This window comes from Protopterus annectens, chromosome 2.part1 (genome assembly GCF_019279795.1).
Source record: "Protopterus annectens isolate FY-2018-M chromosome 2.part1, PAN1.0, whole genome shotgun sequence".
Classification (NCBI taxonomy): Eukaryota; Metazoa; Chordata; order Ceratodontiformes; family Protopteridae; genus Protopterus; species Protopterus annectens.
The window spans coordinates 1,167,228,753-1,167,250,033 of NC_056729.1; the positions used below are offsets into that span (position 1 = coordinate 1,167,228,753).

A 21,281-nucleotide genomic window follows, 5' to 3' on the forward strand; every position below is an offset into this window, starting at 1 on the left:
TACAGCCACACCCTTTGTAGTCTCAGTTACAAAGTCCATAAGGCAAGCCAACTACCACCAATATTTTAAACATATGAGACACAATTGTGAGACATACAGATGCCCCACACACCAGGCTGAATAAGAAGAAAATCATGGTCAGTTGTCTAACTCGTAGCCCATGTGGGCGTAAATGTTCTGAGGTGCACCTTCCCTGGACTTTATGAAGACAGACATGGAGCTGTCGGACTGTCTGTCAAGGGCTGGTATGTGCCTAGCATTGACCAGCACTCTCCCTTCACCAAGCATGATGCCACAATATGAACAAAAGATGATTAACCTAAATAATTGGCTTAATTTCTGGTGTCATTCCAGGGGGGGGGGGGGTACAATATTTGTCCGCATGGGAGGATACTGTCAACAGACGACTTTGCTTTGCCAAGGACAGTCTGCACCTGCCCCCTCTAGGCTTTTAAATACTGGCTAAAACATTGTTCTCCACATAGTACCTTTTTTTAGGCAGTACAAAAATGAAAAACCTTCCAACATGGCAAAACTAACCCAAGGGAATCTAAAGGTGTTCCTGCTCAATGTCAGGAGCCTAAACAAGAAACTCTGGTCCCTCCAATCCCTCTTCACCATGGAGAAAGTGGACATTTGTGTAATTACTGAGACTTGGTTTAAAGCCTGCAGACAGCACCCTGACAGTGCAGGGCTACAATGTCTTCCATGTATTCAGGTTAGCTACTGCATAGTCAGTGACCAAATGTGAAAGTGTCTCAATGTACAACAACTGCAACCCCACCTCAAGACAAGTCAAACAGGACAACGCACTTGAGCTTCTCCGTGTCCAGATTTCCATAAGCAAAGTGCCATACCACTCATTGCAACTCCTATTCTCTCTCTCCTAGATGCTTCTTGCGGGATAAGTGGTTGGTCCTATTTAACCAAGACTTTATTTTCCCAACTTTTACATCAGAATGACCAAACATCTGGTCCAAGCATTCATGAATATGTTATTGTTTTTGTCCTGCCACTCTTTTCAGAAAACTGTTCTAATCGTCTACCTCCTCTGTACAAAATGAATCTTCCATATTTGACAAGTGAGTTATATACCTTATAAATTACCAGAATGCATACAACCACCATCTCAGGCCAGAACGCATACAACCACCATCTCAGTGGGTCTGTGAGGGCACTCTGTAGTGGCAATTATCAGGACTTTCTACTAATTATGAAGAATACAAACTCATATTTTGGAGATGTGAGAAACTATAGGATTTCATCTGTGGGTGTGTCTTTTCTGTAGTCCTGGGAAGATAAACACCACTGGTTACAGCTTTCAGTTATTTACAACTTGCTGGTATTTTTCATTACATGAAGATTCATCCATCATGTTTGTAGACTGCTGAAGCTAAAAAAGCCCCCCCCCCACCGGCTAAAAACAAACAAGGCATTTGGACTCCATTTTGCATCCAGGAAAGTACATTTTAACTGATGCACTTCTTACCATTGAAATCAGTTTTTTCTCGTTCTTGTTTGTATTTGTTCTGAATATGAACTTAAAGCTATTAATTTAAGGCATGTTATAGTCCGCACTGTTTTTCAATTTGTTTCTGTCCTGTGTCTAGGTACTGAGATCAGATTTGAGTTGGGGCTCACTTTTCTGCGCTTTTACTCTCTCCTCTGAATCTGAAGCTCTATAAATTGATTTGGGTTTTCTGATCTCTTAAATGGATTAATCATCACTGCTCTTCAAACTACTGTGCTTTAGTCACTTTTCAACATTAAACCAATCAGCCAACTTAAGCCAGTGCTGTTTCTAGAGCTTATAGTGCCAAATAATGCATTTGGATTCCATTTCCCATACAGCAACATACATTTAAACTACTGCATTTATATTACCATTTAAATCGGGTTTGCTGTTTCCAACCATTTCCCTGTCGTGCATTTAAACTTGGAGGCCTTTGAGCTGCCTGCCCTTATTGTACATCTGGCCTTGTAAACTCCTCCCAGTCTAATCTCCTGTATATCTGGCCCTGGAAGCTCCTTCCAGTCTTATCTATCACCTCTGTTAGTGTGCTTTGAAATTGCCTTAGTGTGTGTGTTCCTCTTTGAATCGCCTTGCAATTACTTGCTGCTAGTTGTTTGATTTGTTTTTGACACCTGTTCACTTTTGGCTAACTAAAATAAGTTTTTACATTGAGGACTGGGACTGTAATTCTGTTGGCAGTAAAACGTTAGCGTGGACTGTCCAAGTTGGTAAACACGAACAGCTCACAAAATTTGAGCAGATTAGTAAAAATTGCTGAGGCATGTGTCAGGAGAGATAAGATAGGCAGCAGCAGCAGTGGTCTTGCTTGCTTAATCAGGCAATTTTTTTTTTTCACTCGATAGAGCATGTCTAATTTTTCACTGGTCTTGCAGGTTACTTGGTGAATGTGTAGCTCAAATTTTAGGTGTTCCTCTGTATGGATTCCAAGTAGTTTAGCATAGTGTACTAGTTTAATTAATGTGCCATGAGATGATTGAAGGGCAAATTGGTTGAGCAGTGTTGATAATGGTTTAGGTGCAAATAGAATAAGTTTTGTTGTTATGGTGTTTAGGATTACAGCAATTCCAGAAGCCAGGTTTCCACAGATGTGAAAGAATGTTGAGTGACTTTTTGAAGAACAGAGATGAAGCTGAACATTTGATGGTGGAGTCATATGCGTACTGGATCAGAGTGGAGTTGGCTAGGGAAGTGGCCAGACTGTTGACGAATATATTGAAGAGAAATTGGTCAAATTCCAATTCCTGGAGACACCATCTGGGATGGAAAGAATGTGGAGGAAGCTTCTAGCCATTTTACTTTGAGTTCCATGGTGGAGCTGTAAGATTTGAACCACATGATGGCTTTGTCTGATAAACTAGATTTGAAGAATGTATGAAGAAGGAGGTGTAAACTTGATTTGAAGAGTGTGTGAAGAAGAAGGTGTGTGAGAGTATAAAGGGCATTAGATAGTTTGAGGAATACTGAAGAGATTAGGAGATTGCTGTTCGTAAGGATATGTACAGTGTTGAGAAATGATAGGAGAGCTGTGAGAGTACTGGAAGCCATGTTGGTGTAGTGAGAGGAATTGGTGAGGAGAAAAGCTATCAGCTGTGAGTGGATACATTTCTGTATTCCATTTATCAAATTCTTTTCTAATTGTTGGTTGAGGGAGGGTGAAAACTAAATGACTGTGTGATTTTCAAGAACAGGGGAAGCTGGAGGGAAGTGGGTTGTTATCGATCAGAGAAAAAAAACTCTGGATAGTGTTGTTTTGAGTGGAGAGGGAACCTCGTTTTTTTTATATGTGATGTGGGTGTGATAGTACTGTTACAGTGTATTATTTTCTTTGTGTTTGACCAGAATAGTTTGAGATTATTTTGGTGCTTATATTGGAGGTTGATGTACAATGATTTCTTGACAGATTTAACGTGGATCTTAATGAGGTTTTTGAGATGTTTAAAACATTGGTAGGATACTGTTTTTTATTTTTGTACCACTCTTTCCAGGCTTTGTCTCATAGGTTCATAGGTGTGTACTAAACTAACAACCACTGGGGCCTTTTTAAACCTATACATGCATCCCAAATCTCTGACAAGTTCTGGTACCCTTGATAACTGAAAGCAGGGGCTTGGGAGATGAAACATTTTCAAGCAAGGGCCTGGGAGATGAACCATTTACAGGTTGCCTGTGTCTATTAGAGACATAGGTGCCAAACCAAGGATGAATTTCCTGTTCCCCACCCAATTGTCAAAGTTACAGTTGAATTGGGTTATTGAGGAGTACTGCTTCACATGGATGGGGACCCTGTTCCAGAGAAGGGGTAGTCTCCAGGATTCATACCTGTCTCTCCAACAGGTTCTATTTATATCACAGGCAAGGTTTTCACTTCTTTAGAATGGGTAACTCTGGTGCTGTTTGTTTTGCAGATATACAGAAGGTCCATCAGGTTGGGGTCTGACCATTTCTTGTATGCCAGGCATAGATCTCTCCTCAACAACCTGTAGGAATCTGGATACAGGGGTAAAGCTTTGAGTTGGTCTGCACAGAACATATTACTTGCACGCCTTATTCTTTTAGTGAGGAACCTCTGTTGATGTTCCAGTTGTTGGATGTGCCTGATTAGGTAATACCAAAGGGGGGCATTGTACTCAATTATAGGTCTGACAAATGCTGAATACAGTGGAAAAATGATCTCCTTGGACCTAAATGACATACCTTTGTCTGTAAGCTGCACAACATAGAATGATTTCCTCACTGACATGTGATTGTCAAAGGCTGGACTACTGTCTGTTTATGTCCCTAAGTCCCTGACTAGTGGGATAGCTATTAGGATAGGATTGTGTTGTCAATATTTCAGATAGATACCATTATGCATTACCTGGCATTTAATTTTAGTTTGTGGCTCTGAAACAAGTTGTCTGTGTCGGCACTTTCTGGAGAGCATTAGTATCAGTAGGGGATTCTATAACTGCTGCTAATTTGCAATTGTCTGAAATTTTGGTCGGTCAGAGGCCCCTTACAATAACCTTGAGTTCAGAGAAGTAGATACCGAAAAGAAGCAGTCCCAGGACCAATCCCTGAGGACTCCGCTTGTGACTGGTCTCCTTGTAGAGGTTGACTCCCCATTTTTAACTTACTGGATCCTGTCTGTGAGCCAGCTAACTTTCCACTGGGTGATACCAGGGTTTATACCTAATCTCTTGACTTTGTCAACAATGCCTGAGTGGAGTATCTTGTTATACACCTTGACTAGGTCAAGGGTAGGCAGTGTGATCCATTTTGCCCTCTTCCATTGCTCTGGTGACCTTCTTAAAGAAGTCTACCAGGTTGAATAGGCATGACCTGCCCTTGACAACACCAAACTGGGTTAAGTCCAGTGTCTGGAGTTTTCCTGTCTCATTACTAATCACTTCCACAGTGATTCCTTCCATGGCTTTGCATATGATATTAGTGAAATTTCTGGATCTATAGTTTTTAAGGTCTGTAGATGTCCTTCTTGTCTTTTGTGCAGAGGGATGACTGTTGCTGTTCTCCATTCATTAAGCATGAAATCTGTTTGGAGGATGCTGTTAATACTGATTCCAGAGGACCTGATAGGTCATGTTTCATGCTATTTAGAAGGCATCCTGGGATATTTTTCTGGGTCCATCAATGCAGCCTTCTTGGTCTTAGAGCACTGAGGAACGGTTCCCCTATGATATTGGGGGAAGTTAAATTTGATGGTATTGCCTGAGTGGAGATTGGGGGGGGGGACCTGAAGAGTAGGTTTTCTATGTCTTCTGGCTCAGTACAGGTTGCTCCATTAACATTGAGCTCTGCACACAACTGTGTATTGTCTTTCAGGTTGTGGGTGTAGCTAAAGAATGCCTTGTGGTTATCCTTGGCCTGAGAGGCCACCTCATATGTGGTTTTCGTAGACTTTATTTGTCCTCTGAGTTGTTTTAGTTTGATGAGTGCGCGTTTATCCTGCTCAGTATTACACCTCCTAATTTTTGACGTGACTTTCTTCCTTCTGTTATGCAGCCTACTGATGATGTGATTCCACCAGGATGACTTGTTTTTTTGAGTTAGTTCTGGGCATATTCTTGGTGGGTACAGCTGTTAACATGTTTGTATAGAGTTTCTGTGAACAGTTCATGTAGGCAGCAGTTTTCTTGAGGATTAGTGGAGCTTGAAATTTTGCCATGTTATCACTTAGTAGTAGCTAGCTTTAGAGTAGTTGCTGGATATTCCAGGATAAATGGGGGTTCTTTGTGCTATTTTGACTTCAAAGGAAACTGTTTTGTAGCCCGATCTTACCAGAGAGGACATTAGACTAGGAGTGTGCGTAGTGCTCCCATTTTAGTGAGGACTAGATGCAGTATATTTGCACCCCTGCTCAGCATGCTAACAATTTGGTTTATGGAGTTTTGTGTTTACAAAATCCAGGAATCCCTGTGCCTGCATGTTTGGTGTCATATGCGATTCTCAGTTAATACTGTGGTAATTAGTCACCATAAATATGGTATTGGGTTGGATGGTGAGTGTTTCCAGTAAGCCTAAATATTTGTTATGGGTTTTCCGGGTCAGTGAGGATGACCTTTAGCTTGCAAGGCAGTGGTATGGGATTTTACCCAAGGTGATTTGAATATGGACCAGCTCAAGTTCACCACCCTGTTTAACCAGCCTTGGGGTATATTTAGTTTTGATGTAAATCAAGACACACCTCTACCTTTAGTCGTCCTCTGTGTAGTAGCTGGTCTAAATGTGTGGAAGGCCTTATAGCCTTGCACGGCAGGTGTGCTCTCTCTGGCTTTAAAGCATATCTCAGTAACTGCACAGATGTTGGTGTTTTCTAGGATGTGGAGAGCTTGAATTTCTGTTTTAGATTCCTCGCAGTGAGCAGTAACACCTTTAATTTTTTTTTTGTTTTGATTTCCTATGTTTGAAGCGTTTTCAGTTTGACGTTGCCTAAATAGGCATTATGGGGAGGAAATATTTTAGCTAATTTTCGAATGTCTAGAGGAGAGAGGTACAAACCATCCCTGGCAAAGCAGCATGGTCTGTTGACCATCTCCTTCCATGCCTACAAATATTGAAGCCCCTTAGAATGACACCATAAGCTAAGCCAGGTATTAAATTCAGTCATCTCTTTTTTTCGTATTGTGATATCATCCTTGGAAAAGGTACAGTGTTAGGCTAATCCCAGCCTGGGTCACACATTCTGAAAGCTCCATGATGCCTCTCTTCATACAGAATAGGGAGGTATGTTTCTAGCAATTTACACCCACATGGGCGATGACTGAGTCATACTGGTACCTGTGGTCTAGTGACATGAGTGCATGCGTAATGTGTCAGATCCTGGCCCTTGATAAGCAACTGATTGTGACTTTCTCCTTACTCAGCCTGGTGAAAGGGACATCAGTGTCTCTCTCATTGGAGTCTCCAATGACCAGAATGTTGTTGGATTGTGTGGTTGCTTACCTTATGAGCTTAGAAGTTGAGGCTCCATGAGATGTGGGTGTTTTGAAAGAGTGCATTTGGGGCTGCTTACAACAGTTGTTATGTTCACTTTCAAGGTCTTTGGAGTTTAGGAAGGTTACCTTTAGGTGCAGCTCATGAACTCTTTTGTTAGCCATTACTGTATTGGATTTTACCTTTTTTTTTTTTGGTCCTAAGTGGTGCAGATTCATTTAGACTTTTTTAAGAAGGTGTAGTTGAAATGAGTAATTGTTTCATTTGGGGGGCATTGTTCTTAAAACTTGACAGTTTTAGAGTGTGAGAGTTGATATGAAAGTCTGGCAAATTTAGTGACAATTATGTATTTAGTTGTAGGTAATGTGTTTCGGTGAACTGTGTTGTTGCCTTATTACACAGGTTGGTAGGTGGTCACTGATAGCGTCAAGAAACCTCCAGAGGGTTTGTTTGCTAGAATCCAGTCTAGTTTTGATTGCCTGGCACTGTTTTGTTAAGTCTGGTGGGAAGCAGTGTAAGTTTGTAGAGTCTTTAGGGTTGCTCCTATTTAAAGATTTTCAGTCAAGGTTTATATCTCTGAGTATGAAGGCTTCTTGGGGCATATTTTCTGATATCCTGTGGTAGGATATTTTCTGTTGTGGTAATGTTGCTTGCTGGGATGTATACTGCTGAGATGGTTGATTTTGATGTGAAAAAGCAGAAGTTTGACATTACTGAATATTAAGTTATTTAGCTGGATTGGTGTTGTTTCTAAGGTGTTCTTATAAATAATATATTTGCCTCCTTTTCTGTTCATTCTGTGTATGTTGAACCTTGGTGGAATGATTTTCGTCAGTAGTTTCCTGTTTTATCCAGGTTTCTGTGACAGCTTGTGTCTGAGGAGTAAAAAGCTAGACATGCATGGATGTCTTAAATTTTGTTGTAGATGCTTCTAAGAGTAATGTTAAAAAGAGTAAGGTTGGAGTCATTACAAGAGGAGAAATTGTTGTGAGAGTATTGAATGCCAGTGGGTTGGCTGTGGTATGTGTGTGCTGCACAGGATCTGGGTGGATGTCTCCACAAAGGTTCAAAATGAAAGTGGGGTGGGTAGAGGTAGAGAGTCACATGCACTTGTGTTTAAGTTTTGTTGTGACAGAATGAGTTTTTCCAAAGCTTGATGTACTTATAAAGGAAGTGATCCGAGCATGTAGATTTGTACAGGTAAGGAGATGTAGTTTGGGGGGGGGGGGGTATTGTGATGTGTGTGTGTGGATCTGTGATAGACTGGATATGGAGTGCGAGTGATATTGTAGGTACTGAGTGCAAAATAATTGGTGAGTGAGTTAGCATCATTGTGAGTTGAACTGGAGGACAGAATGCGTGGCAATTGAATAAGATACTTAGAGGACTAGGTGTAGTGATCAAACTGGGTATTCAGATCATCGAGAGTGTGTAGAGCAGAAGAGAGTAGTTAGTGTGATGAGTGATAAAATGCGAAATATTTGGGTGAAAGGAATGAGTGTAGAGAGGACACTTAAAGGAAAGTTGTAAGAGTATTGATATTGAGAGGTGTTAAAGTGGAATAATAGTGTAAGTGAGAAGAGAATGAGTGGGGTGGTGAGAGAATGTACAACTAGTTGTACTGAAGGGAATGACTGGAAAGAGAGTAAGGTTATGATGGTGCTGTAGTTGATTGAATAATGAGGGTGAAATGTGGTGTGGGTGTGAGTAGACAGAGGGCAGAAGACTAGTGGGTCAAATGCAGAAGGAGAGTTGTGCAAATAGGGTAAATGGCAAGTATTTCTTTAAGAAAGGAGAGTTTTTGCAAAGGGGTGAGAGAAGAGGTAGTTATACAAGTGAGGATGTGTGAGGTGGCCAAGAGATTAGGGTGGGAGGAAAGTGAAGGTTGTCTGTTCTTGTGTGCACATTTTATAGAGCTTTCACAAAGTACATGTCTTAAATGTTATCAGTTGTGCTTTCATTTCTTACAATTTTCTGTAGTCTAATGTACTTTGAAAGCTCAAGAGCTGTCCTATTCCTTCAGAATGCAGATAGTGTAGTGCAGTTTTGAAGGAGTAAAGTTCTGCAAAACACGAGAAGGGGGGAAGTGGCTGATAGAACAGCAAAGAAAGCATAATCAGCTACTTGGGGGAGACAATCGCTAGTTAATCAAGTAATCACTATTGCTGAAAGTTGTGAGCCTGTGTTGTTGCAGTGGGACACTGCACTCTCACTAATAATATAAGAAAGCTGACAATAACTTCTAGAACAATAATTAGTTATTTTTGTGAATAATGCAGCAACCATATACTTTATTACAATGGCAAAGTCTGAGGTCCCTGCTGAAAACGTACCCGTGTGGCAGAGGATGTGAGAACAGTATTGGAGCTTATTGGAGCTTTTTTAACAGAGCAAAATAATTGGTAAGTGTGTTGGTGTCATTGTGAATTGAGCTGGAGGACAGAATGAGTGGAAATTTAATAAGATGCTTAGAGGACTAGGTGTAGTAATTGAGCTGGGTTGGGTGGGTGTTAAAGAGAAAGGTTCCTGTATTCAGCTTGGCTATGGAGTTGAGCATGCGGTGCTCTGTAATAGGGTGACAGGAGCAAGGGAAAGAAAAGATACTGCTTTTACATCATATTCTGATATTAACACCTGGCTGCAAACGGAAGTAAGTAAAATTGTTTTGCAAGCAGTGGTCAGAGAAGGTCAACGTAGACCAGACTGAATACCTAGAAGTTGACTGTAGAGAAAGTACAACAATTCAAGTAATTACTCAGGGCCTCTAGCACCCCAAGAAGAGGAGAAAATAGGTGGAGTTGAACAAGAATGGCAGCACCTAAAAACAGCATGTGTTATGAGTACAGAAAAGATATGTGGCCGAGCCAGGAATGGAAATAAGGTACATAAGGAAAGCTTTTGACAAATGGGTGCTGAGCTTTGTTGGTAGGGGGTACAGGTGGCAGTGGCAATAACATTCACCTCTGTTCAAGGGGACTCCGCCTTACCCACCAGACCTGACATTTTATTCCCTCCTATTCTCCTGCAAATGTTGCACTCTAGGATCATTGAACCGGTCCCTCCTTCAGAAAAATTAGAGGTTTCTACTCCAGAATGTTCCTGGTTTCCATAAAAAAGCTGTCATGGGAGCCCAGTGTTGTTACATTTCCTTCCTGAATACGTTTGTCAAGTTCCCCAACTTCAAGATGATCACCATGCAGGCAGTGCTTCCTGTTTTGCTGCACCACTGCTTCTTGATTACCCTGGGCTTGAAGGATGCATATCATCATATCCCCATTGCTCATCACTTAGGTTCATAGGTTTATACTAGGCTATCTGCCCTAAGGCATTTATAAGCCTAGCCCAAAGTTTTGTGGCTTACGCCACCCCTTATATGAAAAAATACTGTGCCCATTAGTTTGTTGTGCCTCTGTCCAGCAGTGACACAGAGATGATTCCCGGGGTAAACCTACGATCTCCCATCCACAGGTCAAGATTTCTCTTGAACAGAGCCAGCGAGGTGCTCTGCCTCACATGGACCGGGATTTTATTCCACAGCATAGGGAGTCTCTGAGTGATAAATCTATCCCTCCAGCACATCCTATTTATATCCATGCTAAGGTTTAAGTCGCTTGCTCTAGTGGTTTTGGTGGATTTGGATTTTTTGAGGTGGAGCATGTCCATTAATTCCGGGTTGGCATGGCCTTGTATGTCAGGCACATGTCACCTCTGAGCAGACGGTATGCGACTGAATAGAGCTGGAGTTTCTTCAATCTGGCAGCATATGACAGATTTTGGAGTCCCTTTATCCTTTTGGTGAGGAACTTTTGGGGTCTCTCCAATTGCTGCAGATGTCGGTGAGATACATCCCGAATGGGGTATTGTACTCGATCATTGGTCTGATAAGTGAAGAGTACAGGGGAACAATGACCTCACTAGATCTGGATGTGAATCCCTTCATGATCAGGTGGGCAATGTAGAAGGTCTTTCTAACCACTTTAGCAACGTGAGTGTCAAAGAAAGGCCACTGTCAACCTGGGTCCCCAGGTCCCTGATAACCTCTTCTGTGCTTAGTGGATTGCCACCTATATGGTAGCTTGGGGTTACCTTGTTTTTCCCGAAGGGTATGACTATACATTTTTGGCGTTTAACTTCAGGCCATGGCTCTGGCACCAGCTATCTGTTTCCGTGAGTCCCTTCTGAAGGATATCCGTGTCCGATGCACTTTCCACTATGGCGCCCAGTTTGCAGTCGTCTGCAAACTTTGTCAGCCAAAGTCCTCCCAAGTTGGCCTGTACTTCTGAGAAGTAGATGCCGAACAATAGGGGTCAAGGACCGAGCCCTGTGGGACACCACTTGTGACCGGCTTGGAGTCTGACATAGCGCCAGCAACTCTAACCCTGTGGGTTCTGTCCTTAAGCCAGTTTGCAACCCATCTTGTGACATATGGGTTTACATTTAAGCTGGTAAGTTTTCTACAATACCCGAGTGGGGTATTGTGTCGAAAGCCTTTGCAAGGTCAAGGTAGGCTGTATGGACTGCCTTTCCCTCATCAGTGGCCTTGGTGACTGTTTCGAAGAAGTCGACCAAGTTCAAAAGGCATGATCTGCCCTTGACGAAGCCAAACTGGGTCGGGTCCAATGTCTGCAAGTCCCCTATATCTTTGTTTATGAGCTCCATTATGATCCTCTCCATAGCTTTGCAGACTAGACTTGTTAAGCTTATGGGGCAGTAATTACCAGGGTCCGTAGAGGGCACCGCCTTTGTGGAGTGGGACCACAGTTGCCGTACGCCACTCCTTGGGCACGTATCCTGTGGTAAGGCTGAGATTAAACAGCTGCCTTATGTGCGGGTTTACTTCCTCATTTAGCTCGTGTAGCACACAGCCGGGGACACCATCCGGTCCCATTGATGCTGTGTTTTTAGCTTTAGAGAGAGCAGCTTTCACCTGCGCATTTGAGATGTCTGGGAGGCTACACTCCGCTGGGATAGTTATCTCTCCTTTAGGGGAGAGGGGTGAAGTTTGCACTGAACCTGTCTGCCAGTATGTTGGCAATGTCTGTGGGTTCAGTGATTTTTGTATAATTTTGGACTAATTCTGATCCTATCTGGGAGTTTCCACCCAGGTTCCTAACATAGCTGAAAAAGGCCTTATGATTGTCCTTTGAATCCATGGCAATTTTTCTCTCAAAATTGGCCTTAGTTGATTTTGAGTGCTCGTATTTTTTTACTAATAATGATCAGGGGTGACTTCTCTTTTATGGATTTTGTTCTATCATGTAATAGCTTTCTCCTCTTATTGTAAAGTTTGTTAATGGCTGGGGTCCACCAGACTGGACGTTTGCCCTTTGTGGAAAGAGTTTTGGTTTTATTTGGGAATGCCTGATCCATGCAGTCCTGGAGGTGTTCATAGAAGGCATTTGTAAGGGCTTCCGCAGCTTGGGGTGTGGTTTCCACTGGCTCAGGGGCCTTGAAGGATACCACACCAGTCTTGAGTAGTGTGAAGTTTGCTTTAGAGAAGTTCTTCACTGTGGTCTTTTTTGTTTGGGGTGGGGGCGGGATGTGGATTTCAGGGGATATCTGAGATTTGTTGTGTCTGGTTTGCACTACCCGTTTCCTGTGTTACCCTTTGGGTTATCCACTGCACCTTGAGTGGTTACCAAATGCCTTGCTCCAGTAGCAGCTCACTGTCAGACTCTGGGCATTCACATTTTCCTTACTTGGACAATTTGCTGATCTGTGCAGTCTGCTTCCAGGTGTTTGGAATTGTCAGAAGAAAAAATTCAAACGAGTCGCATCTGTCTCAGGTGATGAATTTTCCTTTATTAGCAGTTAACCAGATTACCCAGCATGTTGGTCAAGATGTCCGGTCTGGACTGATCTGATCAACTTGTTTACTGACATCAACTTTTATACTGGAAGCAAAACAACTTTTTGTTACATTTCTGACCGTTGACAATTGGCTATGAAAAACATATAGGATAAACATGTTTATCACAAATTACCTCAAACCCACAGTTAGTACAGAAAGTTCAAGAAGTACAGAATGTTCAGTTCAACAACGGTAGCTCAAATTATCCAGGACAACACAGCCTGTCCCAGTAAATTAATTCTTACTCGGCCGTGCGTCCTTATCCCAGGCTTCACTGAGCTATAACCAAATCTCTTTATTCTGAAATGCAGAAAACAAATATCATTCAGGTTCATAAGCAATGCTGCATTTTGTTCACAGATGAGGCCCATCTTTGATAGGCATATCCCAACAAATAACATGTTCATTTTGCAAGGACAGGAAAAAGACAAATAACAGTATGTTTTTAAAACTTTTTCTCTTAACAAGAATCACTAGAGAAGATCTTGGTATTACTCTGCCAGCTAGGGTTCAAGTTGAAGCTTCAAAAGTAATGTCTGACACCCTCACAAAGACTGATCTTTCTGAGGTGTTTAAATGACTCCATCACAAGAATGGCCTTTCTTCCTCACGGCAGAATTCTGTCTTAACAGTGTTTCTGTAATCCTCCAGGAGGAATGTCACCTTGGCAAGATAATTCCTAAAAAGTCTTGGACTGATGGCATCCATGATTCTCATGATACTATTGGGCTCTCTCCACATGAGGAAAATTCAATGGTATGTCTGAAGTTGTTGGACCCAAAAGCACCTCTACAATAATCTGAAGACTGATCCTTCTGTTGTGTCCTCTGAAGTCATAAAATGTGTACCTAAAGAGACAAAAAGACATCCCCTGCCTAATGACAAAGTAGATTACTAGACAGATTTAGGAAGAAGATGTATGCCTCTACCACCCTGGCAGTGAGAGTTTTGAATTGTCATTTCCATTTGCTAAAGTACCTTGTATCTCTTCAAGACAAAATGTTAGCTAAGGTAGACTTTGTTCCACATACAGTCTCGTCCAAAGAACTCCAGGAGATCAGAGAAGCCTTACAAGTCTGCAAACATTCCCTAAAATGTGGCTATGACACTTAGATGCTACTTGCAGAGCAGCTGCCACAGGTTCTGTCATCAAGCCTCTGTCAAATCAGGTGAAAGCTGAACTACTGGATGCCCCATTGGCCAAGGAATTCCTTTTTGGTCCTCAGGCTGAACAACTTTTAGAGAAACTGGACAAAAAGGAAAGCAAATTAAAACTGTGAAAGAGTTTCACGTGTCTCCGACTCCGGGATACAGTAGGAATTACCCATCAAAAACTTGGCCTTTTCCATCTAGACAAGATAGAGAGGCCTCCCTGTAGTTCCAAAGAACCCACTCAGCACAGAAGGCAACTGTGACTGTGTTATTACCCCTTCCTCCCTTACATCTTCCCATCCTCTTCAGTCCACTGGCAGAAAGACGCTTTTTCCCCCTAAATTAGTGGAAATCGAACACACTGGACCAGTGGGGTCCTCAGCATCTTGGAGAAGAAGTACTGTATTCAGTTTAGAGAAGTTGCACTTTTTTAGGCATTCCACAACTGCCAAAAGAGCAAGAAAGCCTCTTACCACCAATCCTCAGGAAGCTACTTCACTAAGGATACATCCATCCTATCCTTCCAGGACAGGAGGGAAAAGGCTTCTACTCAAGGATATTTCTATTCCCAAGAAAAAAGGGCATTTGAAGGTCCATCATGGACCTGTTCAAGTTAAACAAGTTCCTCAGCATCCCAAAATTTAAAATGCTTACATTGCAGAAATTTCTATCTTTGATTTTCCAAGATGCCTCCATGGTCACCATAGACCTAAAGGATGGTTACTTCCATAACCCCATGGCAGACAGTCTCAGAAAGTGCCTATAACTTTTAGAAATATTATCCTACTTCAAGTTCTGTGCTTTAACATTTGGGATATCTACTGCTACCAGAGTTTTCACAAAATGCCTAGCTCCTCTGATAGCACATTACAAAACTCTAGGAATTCATATGTATGCCTGCTTAGACAACTGTCTCATTGTGGGAAGATCTACGACCGTGGATGCCTTTCATGTTTCTGTAGACTGTTTTCAGAAGGTTAGTCTCACCTTAAATTTTCAAAAATCCCAAACTCTCCCTCAAGCAAGGATCCTCTTTCTGTGAGCCACCATAGACTCTGTTCAACAAAACCCTTCCATCCCCAGGACAAGGTTGTGTTCTTGGCTGGCTGCATGACCGGTCTGATTCCAAAGCAGCTTATCACTACAAGAGAATTTCTGAGGATACTGGGGTACCTGGCATCATGCATTATAATAATCCCATTTGCAAAGTTGCATATGAGGAAACTCCAATGATTTCTGAAAAATGTTTGGAGCAGCACTGCCAAACTCTGGAAACCCTACTGCCCCTCATTCCATGCCTGAAAAATGGGCTCTTGTGGTGGACTTAAACCATATAAAAGAACCCAGGTCAAATTTCACTTTATTAGAAGCAGCCAGTACAGTAACCATGGACAGGTCAGGCATAGTTTGAGAAGTCAGTCCACTTAGGTCCCCTGAAGGTACAGGTTATTTGGTCCCCAAAGCAGGGGAAGTTGCATGTAAATCAAAATGAGTTACTAGCAGTCTGTCTGGACATAAAAGCCGTTCAACAAAACTTAAGCCCAGGGACATTGCAAATCTGGTTAGACAATGCCACATTTATATGGTACATAAGCAAACGAGGGGAACTTTCTCCTACCCTCCTGTGCAGCCTTGCCAGAAAAATTTGGATGCTGTCTCAAGAGTTAGGGTTATTCCTCATAGCCTGTTATATTCCAGGCTAGAGCGATATCCTAGCAGATTATCTAAGTGATGATCTTCTAGACCCCTACAAATGGAGAGGTCTTATTGGTTCTGATTATACAGTGGGGCATTCCCTCACTAGACCCGTTTGCCTCTCTCTCTCCACAATAAGCAGCTACAGAAGTTCTGCTCCAGAACACAACAGACAGGTGCTTGGAAAATAGATGCATTCTTCTTCACATGTGCAAACTGTTTCCTGTACGTATTCCCACCGTTATCCGTGATCCTCAGGATACTTAAACAAAAAAATCAGGGAGGACAGTCCCAACATGATTTTAGTGGCCCCCTTCTGGCCGAGACATCACTGGTTCTCTCTCCTCCTGACTCTGTACAAGTGGAAATTCCTCATCATACTGCAGTGGATAGATCTCCTCAGCCAAGTCAAGGGAGTTTATCTTCTACCACCACCCTCAAGTTAACTGCCTGGTGGACAGGGTTTTGACACCTAGGACTACATCCCATATCCCAAGGACATGCTCTTCAGTCTAAGAGAAGGAAGAAAGTCTATTACCGGGAAATTGTATTTGGCAAAATGGAAAAGATTTTTCACTTGGTGTCACAGCAACATCAGCTAAGTCTTGCTCTACCTGCCAGGCCTGTTTAGACTAGAACGTTCCTGTTCCAGCGTTAAGGTACATGCATCTGCAGTATTAGTTTACACGCACAGTGCTCTACTCACATCACCACAAAAATGGTATTGGGTCTAATACAGAGTGATTCTAGTTCTTGTAGATGGGTGTTGTGGTTTTCTTTTGTTATAGAGGGAGTTCTATAGATAGCTGATATGTGGTGCGGGACCTCACTGATGGTTATATGGATATGTAGAAGCGCTAGTGAATCACACTGCTTTACCAGCCTTGATACGAGTCTCTTATGAATGTAGACTGATAAACCTCAACCTTTTCCCCCTCCTGTACAGTAAAGGTAAGCTAAACCTAAAAAAATGTAAAAGTTTACTTATAATGTTAAGCTTGCTGAGATTCACAAGCAGCAGCAAAATCCAGTATGGACAAAACTCAAAGTTTAGAAAATATTCCCATAAAGATCTTACCAATTTTCTAGTTACATCCATCCAGACTGAAGTCTCTTAATGGATAGTATGGCACCGCTTGATCCAAACTTACCTTTCTGGAAAAATACCTCTGGTGTTTCATAGCTCATCTCATTGTCAGTAGTGTGTGTAATTGGCACTAAGCCAAAGCTTGCTTTTTCAGTACAGTCCAGATGGAGTTTGTGTGTCTGAGATATGACTCAAAACACATTTCGGATGATATCCTGCCACCTTTGTATGATTTCACATTTCGTAACAGAAACTGAAATATTCTAATAATATCAGTGTTACAATATGGCTGGCTTTTCCTGATCCCCACATTCACAAAAATAGGAGCTGTACTAATTTCTCTCTAGCTAAAACATACCAGAATAAATACCGACTTCATGCACACTCCTCCAAATGTACCCAGAACAGCAGCCAAGGATATACTGTGGATCACCACCATTATTAAAGAAGACATTATATTAGGAGATTTTAACGTAAACTGGTCTGTTACTGTCTGTCTTCAAATCCATCCTTCACGCAGCCTGTGGTTTTAGCCAGTATATCCACACAGCTACCAGTACTGGCAGCATGAAATGTAAAGTCAGCATTTTTGACTTTTTTTTGTCCTGCAGCCCTGATAATGTTGCTTATTCTGGGATTACGATAGACTAAATCAGTGAGTATCATCCTCTTCACCATATGGGAAGGATCAAAGTCATTAAAGATGCAACATTTTAACTGGTTACAAACATAAACATATTTGCCTTTTTCCAGCTCTTCAAACAGTGTAATTGGTCACCTCCACTACATTTTGATTTGAACAATCCAGTCGAGTATTTCAGTAAAGTCTTTATCATTATCACTTATTTGCCTCATTTTTGGTTCATAGTTAAGTATTAGGCTAGCTGCCCTTGTCGGCCATTTTAAGCCTAGTCAATGTTCCTTTTGCTGCTCAAATTAAATTATGCTATTTGGATTTAAGAGTGGCCTTACCCGTCCCATAGTCAATAATTATCACTAATGAGAATAATTGGAAACATGCCATAATTTGAGGGGTCCTATACATGGGATAAAACATTTAGCTGTCCATTAGTAGTACAGGGGGTAATCCTAGCGTAAATCTTCTGTCTCCTATCCAAAGATCCACAATGCTGTTTAATGTGGACATGAATGAGCTGTATGTTCCAGAGCAATATTTTCCTCTGTGAAATGTACCTGCTCCTCCAAACCATTCCCTTGATGTTGCAAAAGTGGTTTAGATCCCTAGACTGAATATTTCTGATGCCATTTAAATTGCTGATGTGCAGTAAATCCATCAGTAATGGTTTGGAGGATACCTTGTATGCTAGACACAGAATATCTCTTAGCAGTCTGTAGGATACTGAGTACAGTGACAAGGTGTTGTGTAGACCTTGGATCCTTTCAGAAAAGTATCTCTGTGGGCATTCGAGTTGTTGCATGTGTAAGGCCAGACACATGCCAAATGAGGCATTGTACTCAATGATTGGTGTAATAAGGGCTGAGTAAAGGGAAGACATCCCTAGATCCAGATATATTCCCTTTGTCTGTAAGCTGTGCAATATAAAGGCCAATAGACACATATCAGTCAAAAGTTTGACACTTTTTTTCATGTAAAAGAAGAATTAAATAAAAAAAAAATGAACTAAGAAAAATAAGCTTAAACAACTGCCTTAGATCTCAATAGAAATGAATTCAATAATGCGTCAACAAATTGTAGCTTAGAAAAACTCACATTCTGTTAAGTTTCTGTAAATTAAGAAATGTAATGAGCACTTTCTCAACTCTAGCAGAACAGTTTATAATATTGAATAACATCAAAAGTAGGTCAAAAACCCAAGAACCTCCCAATCTGAGTGTTTTGTCTTAATTCTTTTTTTCTACACCATGTGTGCGCGCATTGGGAACAGTTTGCATGCTGTTATGGAAGCCTGTTGTGAAGACCTCTCTGATTTGCATTAGCTGGACATGGGAACGCCATTTAGCTTCACCAGCATATTCTCTTGAGCATTCACTGATTAGATTTCTAGACCATGTTATCTTTTTTGTAACATATGAAGATTACGTCTTAGTATTAATAGTTCCCAGTAAAGATTCTGAAAGTCTTTTTCTGGCTGAAACTTCATTTAAAGATGCATTTTTCTCATGTAAAACATATGAATGTCTCTAGGAATGGGAATATGTTAGTGGTGTCATCCTGGCTTTCTTTGGGCAATTGGTGAGAGGCGGCTGTACTGCTTTACATGGTGCTCAAATTACTCAGATTTAGGACATGTTGTGGGCAGTGACAGGTTGTTAGTAGTGGTGTATTTTTTAACTATTACACAAAAGTTGTAGTTGCTTGCTCAGTGCAACTGCATTCCTGACATAGGACCCAAGAGGGTAAGCTGATAGTCTACCACATCACAGGTCAGGAACCTTTAAACGTTTCTGTTGATAATGGATTGTTGATTGCATGATGTCCTTCCATATTAATGTTGCAGTATTCTTAACAAATGGGATCTCTTGCCAAGGACTGCCCTATGTCCAGCCAGTGTACCAAAGCCTTTAATTCTTACCAGCCTCATGCGTCAGATGTGTACTCCCTATGTCAGCATAGGACAAAAAGGTAATGTGCACTCTCCATACTCAGAACTACTTTGCCACCAGTGTGAATGCCAGAGTTGTATGTTGGTGTGCATGCCCTTCTGTGTGCTGGTTAAACCAATCATTTTACAGATAAGTACCCCATTGGGGTTTCTTTTCTTTTATAGTGCATTTTGAGAGTTAGTCATCCAAGAAAGGAAATTGTCAGTGTGGGAGGCATATATCATAAAGATAGGACAGGTGTCTCTTATCTAAGTGCTGCTCACAGCCACACTTTGTACTCTATTTGACAGACATTTGTGTAGAAGAGTCTTCATAGGTGTGTACTAGGCTAATGGCCTTGGAGCCTTTACAAGCCTAGCCCATAGAAGTGCCCTCGCATTGTGGCGTCCGATGTTAGTTCCCAGTGCCTCTATCAAGTAGAGCCACCAAGAGTGATCCCTGGAGAGAACTTTCTATTTCCCATCCACTCATCAAGATGTCTGTTGAAGACGGCCAGTGAGGTGCTCTGCTTGACATGTATGGGAAGTCTATTCCAGAGCATGGGCAGTCTCTGGGTTATGATCCTGTCCCTCCAGCATGTTCTGTTGATTGTGGTAATGAGGTTGATGTCTCTGGAGTGTGTGGTGTGGAGGAATTGGGATTTCTTTAGATGTAGCATTTCTAACAGAGCTGGGTCAGACATGGCTTTGTAAGTCAAGCAGAGATTGCCTCTTAGTAGACGATATGAGATAGAGATTAGCTGGAGTTTTTTTAGTTTGTCCATATATGACATGTATTTAAGGCCTAGAATCCTCTTCGTGAGGTACTTTTGTGGCCTCTCCAGCTGTTGCAGGTGTTTAGTGAGGTACATGCCAAATGGGGCATTATACTCTATGACTGGTCTAATGAGGGAAGAGTAGATAGAAATGATGACCTCTTTCTTCCTGGATGCAAAACCCTTGGTGATGAGATGTGCCACATAGGACTTTCTGACCATAGTGGCAATGTGATGGTCGAAGGAGAGATGGCTGTCAACCTGTGTCCCCAGATCTCTTATAACATCTTCAGTGTCCAGTGGGCTCCCATCGATGTGGTAATTAGTGGGAACTGAGTTTTTCCCAAAGGGGATGACAACACATTTTTTGTCATTAAGCTTAAGGCCATGGTTTCGACACCAGTCATTGGTCTGAGTGAGGCCTTTCTGTAGGATGTTTGCATCACTTGGGGAGTTAATGGCTCCCAGCTTGCAGTCATCTGCAAACTTGGTCAGTCAGAGTCCCTTATGTTGGCCTGGACTTCTGAGAAGTAGATGCCAAACAGGAGAGGACCCAGGACCGATCCCTGTGGGACTCCACTCATGACTGGTCTGCAGACAGACTTGGAGTCTGCTACTTTCACATGTGGGTTCTATCTGTGAGCCAGTTTGCAACCCGCCTAATGATATAGCGGTTGATACTTAGTTTGGTGAGTTTCTCAATAATTCCTGTGTGAGGAATGGTATCAAATGTCTTGGCCAGATTGAGGTAGGCTGTATGAACTGCCTTAGCATCATCCACAGCTCTGGTGACTGACTCAAAGAAGTCAACCAGGTTGAGCAGGCATGATCTACCTTTCACAAAACCAAATTGCATGGGATCTAGAGTTTGGAGATTCCCTATATCCTTATTAATTAGGTCCATGATGATGCGCTCCATAGCCTTACATATCAGACTCATCAGGCTAATGGGGCGATAATTTCTGAGGTCTGTAGTTGCTCCTCCTTTATGGAGAGGGATGACTGTAGCAGTGCGCCATTCGGTGGAGGCAAAGCCTGAGGTGAGGCTGTGAGTGAACAGGGCAAACAGATGTGGTGCCAGTTCACTTTGTAATTCATGTAGAACACAGCCAGCGATATTGTTGCGTCCCATGGAAGCTGTATTCTTGGCCTTGGACAATGCAGCTTTAACCTGTGCTGCAGTTATGAT

At 42.0% G+C, this 21,281-nt stretch overlaps 1 protein-coding gene across 3 annotated transcripts in view; it reads left to right on the forward strand.

Annotated features, from left to right (window-relative positions):
- The window catches only part of PINX1 (PIN2 (TERF1) interacting telomerase inhibitor 1), a 1,591,633-nt gene that overhangs the window by 1,235,748 nt on the left and 334,604 nt on the right, over positions 1-21,281 (forward strand). The window lies entirely within an intron of this gene.